Here is a 12,992-nt window from a genome sequence, read left to right as displayed (position 1 = left end):
TTTTCCTGGTCAGGGCGGCAAATAGATGACTCAGTCCCCCTGAGGAGAGAGTCCCCGATCACCACCACCTGCCTCCTTTTCTTGGGAGCGGTGGTTGTGGAACCCCAACCCTAGGACAGTGCATCTCATGCCTTCCAGTCGGCGAAGTCTCCTTCTGTTCCCTTCCCTCAGATGTATCATCTAGTCCACTCTCCGCATTAGTACCTGCGGAGAGAACATGAAAATGGTTACTTACCTGTATCTGTGTTGCTGGTACATGGACGCTCCCCTTTCTTCTTCTGGAGGTCACATGCTGCCAAATTTCTTCACCGTCCTCCTGTCCCCGCAGTGCAGCCTGCTCTGAATCTTCTCTGAAGAGGACAAAGAGGGCAGGAACATGCTCTTAATTTTTTATCATACCTGTCACAAGACATTTTTCCACTGGAAAAAGCAGCAAATGCTTCACTGCACAGCTACTGCCCTTGCATGAATGATAGCCAATATCAGTTGTGTCCAATGGTATTATCTCCTGTCAAGAGAGCAAAGTGAAGCAGAGAGAAACTCAACTGGCAATTTTCCCAGAGCAGTGCAGCCAAAAGAGTAGAGCAAGTGAATTAAAGGTGGTTCCAAGCATGAGCTAAAGGTGTCTCGTACTACAGACTGGGGTCACATCCTAAGGATCCAAGAACCCAAAGCATCTGACTACAATATTATCAAAGAGAACATGAAGCACTGCACATATGTTCCTCAGTGCCCTTCTAATGTGCCCAGCACCATGCTAGTCAATTAAGTATTCCTGGGATTTTGTCTGCAGAGACTCTGGAACTCTGTTACTCCTTGTTTCAGCCATTATCCCCTCTCTCCTCATCATCAGTATGTGTGACATGTTGCCAAGATGGTTCTGTCATCATTATATAGGATTGGCTTCCTATTGAGTTTAACCAATTTATGAGAAGGAATTAAGGAAGCTACCTTTAAACTGCAATAGTTTCTTTGCATGACAGAGATTTTTCTCCTTGTCCTGACATATCAGGAGGTAATTATAGTGGGCAAAGGGTTTATCTTGCAATCTCTGGACAGCTGAAAAGATTTATGAACTTGTCCAGTTTCTTCCAAGGCAGGGAGGAAGTCAAAAAAAAAGAAGGAAAATATACCGAAATCTCCCATAACCCATCTGTGACCCCAATAGGTCAGGGTTCAGACATGCATATGTTGCCTGCTCTAGCTCTTTGGCCTCTTCTCTTTCCCAAGAACTATTCCAGGGTCCTGATTACCCACAGAGTCTCTGTCTCTAAAAGTTAGATTATAAGTCAAGGAAGGAAAATACCCACTCTTTCAATTCATTAGGGTCATTGATTCTTTCAAACCTTTGGCTAGAATTTCAGCTTGTCCCGCATTCTGCATTAGTATCCTGGACTATATCTATGCATCCGATGAAGTGAGCTGTAGCTCACGAAAGCTTATGCTCAAATAAATTTGTTATTCTCTAAGGTGCCACAAGTACTCCTTTTCTTTTTGTGGACTATAGGGGAGACTGGATAAGAAAATACACCTGAGGTGGTACTACAAACATGGAGAGTGCGTAATAAAACTCTGCAGGCTTGTCTTCTCTTTTGAATTTAGAGCCCATTACTGGGATAACTGCAGCCAGCTAAATACATGCGTCCTCGGACTTACGACACAATTGGTTCCTGAAAATTGTGTCATAAGTCGAAACGTCGTAGCTTGGAACCACAACCCACTCCATTGTGGGACCAAGCATCATAAAGTCAAAACCAACTTTGTATGGTGAATTAGGGTGTCAATTCAGAAACGTCGTAAGTGCCATTCGTCATAGATTGAGGACTGTCTGTAGACCAGTCTCACGGAGCTAAGGCAGTGTCATTCATTGGTTTTTGATGAGACACTGCCTAGCTGTTAGTCCCTGCCTGTTCCCATTCCCTTTTATACAATGCAAGTGGTAGAACTGCCTTTCACTGAATCATGTCTGCTAATTTAAAAGTGACTAAAATCAGAATTAACAACAACAGGCTAGTGCTGTGTGTTACAACCCCCAACCACTGGAATAAGCTACCTGCTCCATTTAAAATAGCATTGATATGGTCTGATTCACAGAAACTTTTGACTTTGCATCTCAGGAAGCTTTTAATATGAAAACTTGAGGCTGCTGCTCACTAGCTGCTGTTTGAGAATCAATGTCCTTACTGTGTTTAGTGCTGAAGTATAGGGCTTGATGCTACAATCTCTCACCAGCAATGAGACCAGACAGGATGTGGATCTCAGTAAAAGTCTCAGTCAGTCAGCAACAGTTCTAATGAAATACTTTCTGGTAATGGACCAATACCATTGTCAGGATTCTTTGTTTTCCTAATATTTTAAATACCTCTTTCTTATTATTCTTAACTCTGTTGGCCACAGATTTTTCCTTTGTGGTCCTTGGCTTCCCTTATAAATCAGAAATTAGGAATTGTAGAAAATGAATATTTATTATGATCAACTTCCCCTTTCATCCATTTGTTATAATTTTATATAAATAAGAGGGTTTTTTTACAGCAGCCTTCACTTCTCTTCTAAACCAAACTTTTTTAAAACCAACACCACTTTCTTCCTCAATTGTGGGACTGGCTTTTTGGGTTTGTACTAAGGAATTCTTAAATGATTTCCAATTATCATTCACATTTTTCTAATTAAGTTCTTCTTCCCAGCTGATTTAGCTCGTTGTCAGCTTTGTGAAACTGGCCCTATCAAAGGCCATTTATATATATTTGCTGTTCTGGAGTTTATTCTGCTGCCACATTATAAATATAATCAAGTTATGATTATTTGTACCTAAGCTACCATTAACTCTTAGTTTTGTGATAATTTCCTCTTTATCTGTTAGGACAAGGTCTAATATATAATTCCCCATGTTGGTAGCAACACTTTTTCAGATAGGAAATTGTCATTTTGGAATTCCAAGAATGTTTTAGTACTAGCCGCATGAGACCCCCTAATGTGTCAATCAAGTTGAAGTTGCCATGATCACACAGGTTTTATTCCTACACATTGTAGATGACTGCCTCCATATGCACCTATCCTGTTCCCTAGCTGATTTGGTTGTCGGTAGCAGACATCAATTAGTACCCCATCTTGCACTTTATCTGTTAGGACAATGATCCATAAGCATTCAACTCAGAAGAAAATGATGTAATGCCATTTCTGACATAGTACTACTCACTCCCACTCCCATTTTGCCCACTTGATCCTTCCTAAATAGATTAGGACCGTTGATTTTAACATTCCAGTTGTACAAATCATCCCATCAGTTTTCAGTAATACCAACTAGATTGAATTTATGCTAATAAATGAGCAGTTCCTATTCCTCATTTGTTCCCAGACTCCTAACATTAGCATATAGACAATTTAAGGATTTCTTCATTTCATGTTCTTTGGTTTTGTTCTCAACATCTCAGTTTTGTGCTGACTGAGTGCTTATATCTTCCCTCTTTTTATCTTCCCTGTAACAGGGTCAGCACCCACCTCTCATGAGTGCCCCTCTTCTGGTTGGTGGTTTCTTCAGCAGGTCTTCAGCGCTCTGGCTGAGTCACACTGTAGATGGAACAAACAAACAAACCCCTTCTGGGGTATACAACCTTTACTTTCTCATGACCCTGGTATATGGCAGTACCACCAAGGCTTCCTCTCTGGAAACACTGCCTTCTATAATTGTCCAACAGGGCCCATCACAGTACCCTCAGTTGGTGTGTCCTTTTCAGCAGCCTTCCCTGGGCTCAGTCTTTAAACCGACTAGCAGGGCCCATCATGGTATCCTTGCCTGGTCTGGCTAGGTTCTGGGCTCAGGCCTTGCTTGGTCCCCTCAGCCAGCCAGAAGCCCCCTCTTAGCTCCACTGGTCTTCAGAAACCCTCCCTGGACTCAGTCTTGCCTGTGCTGTGCTGTGCTGTGCTGTGCTGTGCTGTGCTGTGCTGTCTGCAGTCCGCTGCTCCTTCAGCTAATACTTCCTCTTCCAGCTCCAGGTAGCAACTGACTGCTCTGCCTCTGCTGCTCCTTTTAATATGGCCCTTCTTGCCCCTGATTGGCTGGTTCCCCTGCAGCCACTCTACGCTGCCTGGAGGACTTTTCCTCTGCTCTTTTCTGATGGGCAGGAGGGTGAGGCATGGCCACGAGGCCTCCAGCAGGGGGCCTCTGGACCTAGTCCACCCCATCACACTCCTTTTTTGTTATTAGTTTAATCTCCGACTACTCTAGCCAGCCTGTGCCTGAGGAGATTGGGCCCCCTTCTATTGAGGTGGACACAATCCAAACTATACAGATCCCTTTGAAGGTTGACCAATGTTCCACAAAACCAAAGCCTTCCACACTATACCACTTACCTAGCCAGCAAATCACTTGCAGAATTTTCTGCTTTCTGTCTTCCTTTGCTTATGGGACAGGAAGGATCTCAGAGAGGATAGTCTTGCTTGGATAGTCTTTTTCAGCACATTTCCCTGAAGTCATCTACTATCTACCAGATAATCCTTGATGCAGTGTCATGAGTACTAATCACTAATAGATCCTTACCCATAGACTTCAGAAGCCTATCCAATCTTAGAGTGACATCTTGTGTCTTGGTTTGGGAAGGCAGCACACTATTCTCTTGTCCATCTGTTATCAGCCTGTCCCTTGCAGAATGTTCATTTATGAAACCTCACAACACTTCTAGGAAATACATGAGTATTGATACCTCTATCTGACAGATGAGTAAACCATGAATCCTGTGAATTATTATTTCATAGCACCTGAGAGCATGACTAAGTGGTGTGAAAACTTCCCACCCAGTGCACCTCAATCCTGATTGCAACACTTCCTGCTATTAGAGTCCTTGGTCTTTCTTGACTAGAGCTCCCAACTGTGCCACATACTCTTTAAAAAACAGATCAGTATGTGTTTGCCATGTGCATTTGCACTTGTAACTTGAACTTAGTTGTAAATCTGCATTTTCCCAGATTCATGGTAAAAATGACCCTCATCCCAGTGCACTTGCTACCCAGACAAACTGCTCTGACTAGAGTGATTACCTGATGGAACTAGCTGTGGCTTCTCTTTTATGATACGGCAGTTGTCTTTTGAATGCCTGAATCATGTAGGTGTGCTAAAACAAAATACCCAGGTGCATTCTTTGTGGATTGTTGGTTTTTAAGCCAGTCATATCCTGCTGGAGAAGATAGTAAGCTTTAAGTATCTTGCCCAGGGTCATGTAGCAAGTCAGTAGCACAACTGGGGGTAGAAACCAAGAGCTCCCTGTTGCCTGATTTTATAACCAAATTTCTCTTTTTATAAAGGTTCAAATGTATTTACTCAACAATAGCACCACTGGGCTGATAAATAATATTTTTAATGCAGACAAAGCAAGGCTGTCTTTTTTTCGTCGTATTGCACAGCTGCACTTTGACACATGTCTTTCTGAAATTCAAACTCTTAGGCATAAACAAAGATTTTCTTTTCCTTCACCACACCAGGCTTTGGAGCAGCTTATATAGAGCAGACAGCAAGCTGATTAGTAAATAGAATTCACCCAGAACCAGCTATAAGAGGAAAATCAATGTGGTAACCTAATTATTGTGATTACACGTCTACAATAAAAACCATATGAGACAAATCACAATAACTCACATAACTTTTTTCTTTTTAACATTGGCTCCAACTGGGACTGCCTGCTTTGCGGAGTCATTTAAAAGATTGAGACAAAAAAAGTAGGTCTGCATTAGATGAGATACCGTTTCAAACAATGTTGATTTCATGAACTGGCTCTCTTGTTCTTCTGCCTCTGTCTGTTTTAAGGGGACAAGGCTAGATTGGTTCAACCAGACTACAGCTCCAGACCTCCCACAAGCATTGTAACTAATTGGCATAAATGTCTTCTGCATATGAGCATGACAGATTGTACAGGTGGAGGAACCTCAAGGGGTTCCAGTCAATAGTTTAAGGCACACTTTTGCCCAGCATAGACAAGAGAGACGTTAGAAACCAAGATGTCTGCTCTCCATTGACAAAGATCCTACAGAATTTTTTACGACAGCAAAGGTTTGCAGCAGAGACTTTTGCAAAAGCTCTCCTTGCTCCTTCCCCCTGGTGGATGTTGGGTCTCAGGTGATGGGGGTAGTCATTCCTGTGTGCATATAGATTGTACATTGCTTTTAAGATATGCTACTATTTCAAGGCCTAGAATGGATTGACTTGTATTTGAGAAGCATTGCTGGTAGCCACTAGATGGCATACCTAAGTAGGAAAAAAGAAAAGGAGTACTTGTGGCACCTTAGAGACTAACAAATTTATTAGAGCATAAGCTTTCGTGAGCTACAGCTCACTTCATCGGATGCATTTGGTGGAAAAAACAGAGGAGAGATTTATATACACACACACAGAGAACATGAAACAATGGGTTTATCATACACACTGTAAGGAGAGTGATCACTTAAGATAAGCCATCACCAACAGCAGGGGGGGGAAGGAGGAAAACCTTTCATGGTGACAAGCAGGTAGGCTAATTCCAGCAGTTAACAAGAATATCAGAGGAACAGTGGGGGGTGGGGTGGGAGGGAGAAATACCATGGGGAAATAGTTTTACTTTGTGTAATGACTCATCCATTCCCAGTCTCTATTCAAGCCTAAGTTAATTGTATCCAGTTTGCAAATTAATTCCAATTCAGCAGTCTCTCGTTGGAGTCTGTTTTTGAAGCTTTTTTGTTGAAGTATAGCCACTCTTAGGTCTGTGATCGAGTGACCAGAGAGATTGAAGTGTTCTCCAACTGGTTTTTGAATGTTATAATTCTTGACATCTGATTTGTGTCCATTCATTCTTTTACGTAGAGACTGTCCAGTTTGGCCAATGTACATGGCAGAGGGGCATTGCTGGCACATGATGGCATATATCACATTGGTAGATGCGCAGGTGAACGAGCCTCTGATAGTGTGGCTGATGTGATTAGGCCCTATGATGGTATCCCCTGAATAGATATGTGGACAGAGTTGGCAACGGGCTTTGTTGCAAGGATAGGTTCCTGGGTTAGTGGTTCTGTCGTGTGGTGTGTGCTTGCTGGTGAGTATTTGCTTCAGATTGGGGGGCTGTCTGTAAGCAAGGGCTGGTCTGTCTCCCAAGATCTGTGAGAGTGATGGCTCGTCCTTCAGGATAGGTTGTAGATCCTTGATGATGCGTTGGAGAGGTTTTAGTTGGGGGCTGAAGGTGATGGCTAGTGGCGTTCTGTTGTTTTCTTTGTTGGGCCTGTCCTGTAGTAGGTGACTTCTGGGTACTCTTCTGGCTCTGTCAATCTGTTTCTTCACTTCAGCAGGTGGGTATTGTAGTTGTAGGAATGCATGATAGAGATCTTGTAGGTGTTTGTCTCTGTCTGAGGGGTTGGAGCAAATGCGGTTATATCGTAGCGCTTGGCTGTAGACAATGGATCGAGTGGTATGATCTGGATGAAAGCTAGAGGCATGTAGGTAAGAATAGCGGTCAGTAGGTTTCCGATATAGGGTGGTGTTTATGTGACCATCGCTTATTAGCACCGTAGTGTCCAGGAAGTGGATCTCTTGTGTGGACTGGTCCAGGCTGAGGTTGATGGTGGGATGGAAATTGTTGAAATCATGGTGGAATTCCTCAAGAGCTTCTTTTCCATGGGTCCAGATGATGAAGATGTCATCAATGTAGCGCAAGTAGAGTAGGGGCATTAGGGGACGAGAGCTGAGGAAGCATTGTTCTAAGTCAGCCATAAAAAGGTTGGCATACTGTGGGGCCATGCGGGTACCCATCGCAGTGCCGCTGATTTGAAGGTATACATTGTCACCAAACGTGAAATAGTTATGGGTCAGGACAAAGTCACAAAGTTCTGCCACCAGGTTAGCCGTGACAGTATCGGGGATACTGTTCCTGACGGCTTGTAGTCCATCTTTGTGTGGAATGTTGGTGTAGAGGGCTTCTACATCCATAGTGGCTAGGATGGTGTTTTTAGGAAGATCACCAATGGACTGTAGTTTCCTCAGGAAATCGGTGGTGTCTCGAAGATAGCTGGGAGTGCTGGTAACGAAGGGCCTGAGGAGGGAGTCTACATAGCCAGACAATCCTGCTGTCAGGGTGCCAATGCCTGAGATGATGGGGCGTCCAGGATTTCCAGGTTTATGGATCTTGGGTAGCAGATAGAATACCCCAGGTCCTGGCTCCAGGGGTGTGTCTGTGCGGATTTGTTCTTGTGCTTTTTCAGGGAGTTTCTTGAGCAAATGCTGTAGTTTCTTTTGGTAACTCTCAGTGGGATCAGAGGGTAATGGCTTGTAGAAAGTGGTGTTGGAGAGCTGCCTAGTAGCCTCTTGTTCATACTCCGACCTATTCATGATGACGACAGCACCTCCTTTGTCAGCCTTTTTGATTATGATGTCAGAGTTGTTTCTGAGGCTGTGGATGGCACTGTGTTCTGCATGGCTGAGGTTATGGGGTAAGCGATGCTGCTTTTCCACAATTTCAGCTCATGCACGTCGGTGGAAGCAGTCTATGTAGAAATCCAGGCTGCTGTTTCGACCTTCAGGAGGAGTCCACCCAGAATCCTTCTTTTTGTAGTGTTGGCAGGAAGGTCTCTGTGGGTTAATATGTTGGTCAGAGGTGTGTTGGAAATATTCCTTGAGTCTGAGACGTCGAAAATAGGATTCTAGGTCACCACAGAACTGTATCATGTTCGTGGGGGTGGAGGGGCAAAAGGAGAGGCCCCGAGATAGGACAGATTCTTCCGCTGGGCTAAGAGTATAGTTGGATAGATTAACAATATTGCTGGGTGGGTTACTGGAACCATTGTTGTGGCCCCTTGTGGCATATAGTAGTTTAGATAGCTTAGTGTCCTTTTTCTTTTGTAGAGAATCAAAGTGTGTTTTGTAAATGGCTCTAAGGTCTCTAAGGTGCCACAAGTACTCCTTTTCTTTTTGCGAATACAGACTAACACGGCTGCTACTCTGAAACCTGTAAGTAGGAAAAGGAGCATTGCCTGCTCTGTAGATTTCTTTAGGAGGTCTTTTCGCAGATACAGACTAACACGGCTGCTACTCTGAAACCTGTCTTTAGGGGGTCTAATTTCCAAGTGCTTGCTGTAGAATGAGCCCTTAGAAACTCTGGTTTTACTCTCCTTGCAGCTTGTCTGGAGGGCATGGCCATCATGTCTACAGTTTTCTCCTGTAATCCCATTTGGAAAATATTTAACTCAACAATTTGGACTAGAGGGACAGCTAGAAATGTGTTGCATGTGTGAGCCAGAGGCTCTTTGAGAGCAGCTGGTACAGTTTTATAAGGGATCTCATGAAATCTTAAAAAGAAAAGGAGTACCCGTGGCACCTTAGAGACTAACAAATTTATTAGAGCATAAGCTTTCGTGAGCTACAGCTCACTTCATCGAATGCATTTGGTGGAAAAAGCAGAGGAGAGATTTATATACACACACACACACACACAGAGAACATGAAACAATGGAATCTTAATTGCAGTTATGTAATAGGAGGGCATAGCTCACCTGGAGGTTGTTGGCACTGAGCTTTCAATTATAAAAGCCCAAATTTAGGAACTCTAAGAAAGCCAGTAAGGGCTTTGTCTAAACAAATGTACACCACAGAGGTATTTTACCAGAGGGATTTCATGTATCAGAAGTTTTTTTAAGAGAAGTTTGGCAGAAAATGTTTTACCCTTGCAGAGTAAGTTATTTATGGTATAACAATTTTGATGTGTATTAAATGTACGTTCTATTTCTGGAAGAACAGTGACTTTCTGCATGAAAAAAAAAGCTTTCAGCATGGAATGGTTGGAGCTCTTGGAATGCCTGATTTATTCCACACTACACTGTCAATCTATTCTTAACAGACCAATAAGGGTCTGCTTGTGGCAAAGGTGCCACACTGAAGGCATGGTCACACTGCACACCACTGGTGGTGGCACATAGGGTATACATAGCAACATGCTGCAGTGAAAAGCAGGCTGTGTCCACTCTGTGGTGTGATGATTCCCTTACCCCAGAGAGCTAAGCAAGCTGCAATGAGGTGAGGTGGTCCTATAAAGAGAGGAGGAGGAGGAGAAGGATTACAGCCTGCAAATCCCTGGGTTACTGGGGTTAGTAATATGCGTGGCGAGTGTTTTGTAATTGGAGTCTCAATACTGTAACCTTCCACTGGGAGTCAATGAAACTGTTGAAGAGTCTGTTTTGTGCTTATGGGGCTGTATAGATCAGTATTTCAAAAATCTAAATCAAAACGAATAAGCCTTTGTATAAAACTTTCCATTTGCATACATCACTTACTATATAGAAGGTGTGGGTTAGGTGTGGGTTAGGTATTACCTTCATTGTACAGAGAAAATAGCAAAGAGCTGATGTAACAAGGTCACACCATGAGTCGATGGCTGAGTCAGGAGTAGAACTCAGACTTCCTGACTACTAGCTCCACATGCTGCCCTGCCTAAAAAAATCCCTGTAAAGAGCTCAGAGATGCTCAGCTGAAAGGAACAAAGTTATTCTCTTTGCCCAGCAAATGGGGTTCTCATTGGAGGCTGCTGTCTTAATGACAACACAGCATTGTACTGCTCAACCTCGTGATTTGGGCAGAGTCAGAATTCAGGTCCCATTTAAAGCATGCAAAAAAATCAGAGTGCACTTCAGAGTGATTATAAGGTAACTTCTCCTCTATTCTTTGAAGTGTGGATGGGGAGCCGGCGTTGTCCAGGAGGGCAGGAGAGATTCCAGTAGTGGGATTCTTCAGTGGCTAGATCTGGCATGAACTCCATGGGTAAAGTAACTTTGGAGGACTTCTCTTCAGAAGCTGTAAGCTGCTGGCCTGTCTCCCCATCCCACAAAAGACTCACTGCACACCCAGAGTCACTTAACCAAAAATAAAATTTAGTCAAAACCTCAGACATTTTCCAGAACACCCTGGGCTGCAGCTCCCACTGGATTCTCACCTTTGCTCACAGTCCCTACTGCAGAACCTGTCTCCCTCCTCTAGTCTAATGGCATAGGAGTTATCCTTCTCCAGGACCTACCACAAGCACCATCCTCCTGTAACACTCCGTTCAATTGAGGCCAGGCTTGCTGGCTTTTATAATCACTTTCTTTCTTCCCAGCTGGGTCTAAGAATTGACCAGTGCTGGCTGGCCCTAGGTCCCCCAGTCCTTAAAGGGGCAGACTACTCTGTTACACATCCCAGTATTGGTAGGATTGTACATTACTCCAGACCAACCATGAAGGCCAGAGGAAGGAGTTCCACTGGCTTGGTAAATTGCCTATTGTACATTAATATGCATTAAGTTATAAGTTTATTTGGTCATGGGCCTCCAACCACCTTTTAAGTCTATTTGCAATATGGCCAGACCAAGGCCACTTTAACTTCTTCACACTCTTCAAAGCTGTCTTGCACCTCCATTTGTTCAATCTTGTGTCTCTCTCTCTGACACTATCACCTTTCAGATTTCCACCACAGCTCTGTCTTGCTAGCAAGGCTCTATTCCTATTTCAAGGAATATGGTGGTCTGTGCACAACTGTTAAACCCAATTTTTGGAAAGGAGAGGTATTGGTTGCTTTTCCAAAATAATTTTCAACCTTCCACATGTCCAGCCGTGATTATTCTCATCTACTCCCATCCTTAGTGCAGAACAGCATCAGGAATGCATAGGGACAGAAAGACAGGAAAGGTGGAATTGCTTGACATCTGTTGCTGAGATATACAGCCAGATTTGTTGATGATTATCCTGTCTGAACACACAACATACTGTAGGAAAAAAGCTTCTGGCAGATCATAAGTCAGAAATACGTTTGGACATAATTTATTGCAGAAATGCATGTACTGACACTGAACCATCAGAAGGCACTGAGTACTGGCTATTCCACATTTATCAAAACAGAATCACTAGAGGTCAGTGGGAGACACTATCATCAATTCACAGTTGGGCAAAGTTTTTCAGACAAAACTTTTTTTCTGAAAAATGCAGATCAAACAAAACATTTTGCAAATTCATGTCAATCTCAGTGAATTGTTTCAGTTGAAATGAATGAAAGAAAATTGGAAGTGTCAAAATGGTTCATTTTGATGTCTTCAAAGTGAAACATTTAAATTTTTTTCAGGCTAGATTCCAGTGCCATTCACATATCCAGATAAGGAAGTTGTGATACTGCTGCCCCCAATTTTGTCCACTATCCCACTGGTTAGGGCACTCACCTGGGACATGAGACACCTCCCTCACAGCCCCTGCTCTGGAATAAGAATAGTTTAGGTCCTTGGGAATGTCTACAGAGGTTCTAATCTGACCTCCTGATTGCAGTGTAGATATACTCACAGATTGTCATCAACAGGTCAGTGCTGGGATTTTACCCTCCATTCTGAAGCAGCAGGACAGCAGTGATTTTAACTGTCATTTAAAAGTGAAAAATTTAAACTGAAAAAAGAAAAGGAGTACTTGTGGCACCTTAGAGACTAACAAATTTACTTGAGCATTAGCTTTCGTGAGATACAGCTCACTTCATCGGATGCATTCAGTGTCTGTATTTTCCACTGAATGCATCCGATGAAGTGAGCTGTAGCTCAAGAAAGCTTATGCTCAGATAAATGTGTTAGTCTCTAAGGTGCCACAGATACTCCTTTTCTTTTTGCAAATACAGACTAACACGGCTGCTACTCTGAAATTTAAACTGAGTATGTCATGTAATGGTTAAAGAATGGGATTAGGAGCCAGGACTCCTGCATTGTTTCCTGCTCTGCTACTGGTTTGTGTAGAGTTCCTCTCTGTGCTGCATAGTTCTTCTCCAGGCCATTTCTTCTACTTGTAGAGGTGGGAATACTCCTCACCTAGCTCAAAGTGATGTTGAGAGGATTCATTACTCTTTTCTGACCTCTTTCTTCTGAGAATCTCAAAGCACATTAAAGTATTACCTAATTCTTTTGCAAAAAGAAAAGGAGTACTTGTGGCACCTTAGAGACTAACAAATTTATTAGAGCATAAGCTTTCGTGAGCTACAGCTCACA

General features: G+C 43.1%; 1 protein-coding gene across 16 annotated transcripts in view; it reads right to left on the bottom strand.

The window, feature by feature from the left end:
* Positions 1–12,992, bottom strand: part of LOC119844076 (DAB2 interacting protein) — a 494,149-nt gene that overhangs the window by 408,642 nt on the left and 72,515 nt on the right. The window contains exon 1 of one of the 16 annotated variants that reach the window (XM_043498913.1): positions 236–273. The exons of 14 other annotated variants lie outside the window; for them this stretch is intronic. The gene's annotated coding sequence lies outside the window, so the exon portion shown is untranslated. Of the gene's footprint in view, positions 1–235; positions 274–12,992 lie in introns of those variants that run through there. One more of the 16 variants, XM_043498915.1, reaches the window with a different exon arrangement.

The sequence above is a fragment of the Dermochelys coriacea genome, chromosome 16 (assembly GCF_009764565.3).
Source record: "Dermochelys coriacea isolate rDerCor1 chromosome 16, rDerCor1.pri.v4, whole genome shotgun sequence".
Classification (NCBI taxonomy): domain Eukaryota; kingdom Metazoa; phylum Chordata; order Testudines; family Dermochelyidae; genus Dermochelys; species Dermochelys coriacea.
This window is presented reverse-complemented; position numbering and strand designations above follow the sequence as displayed.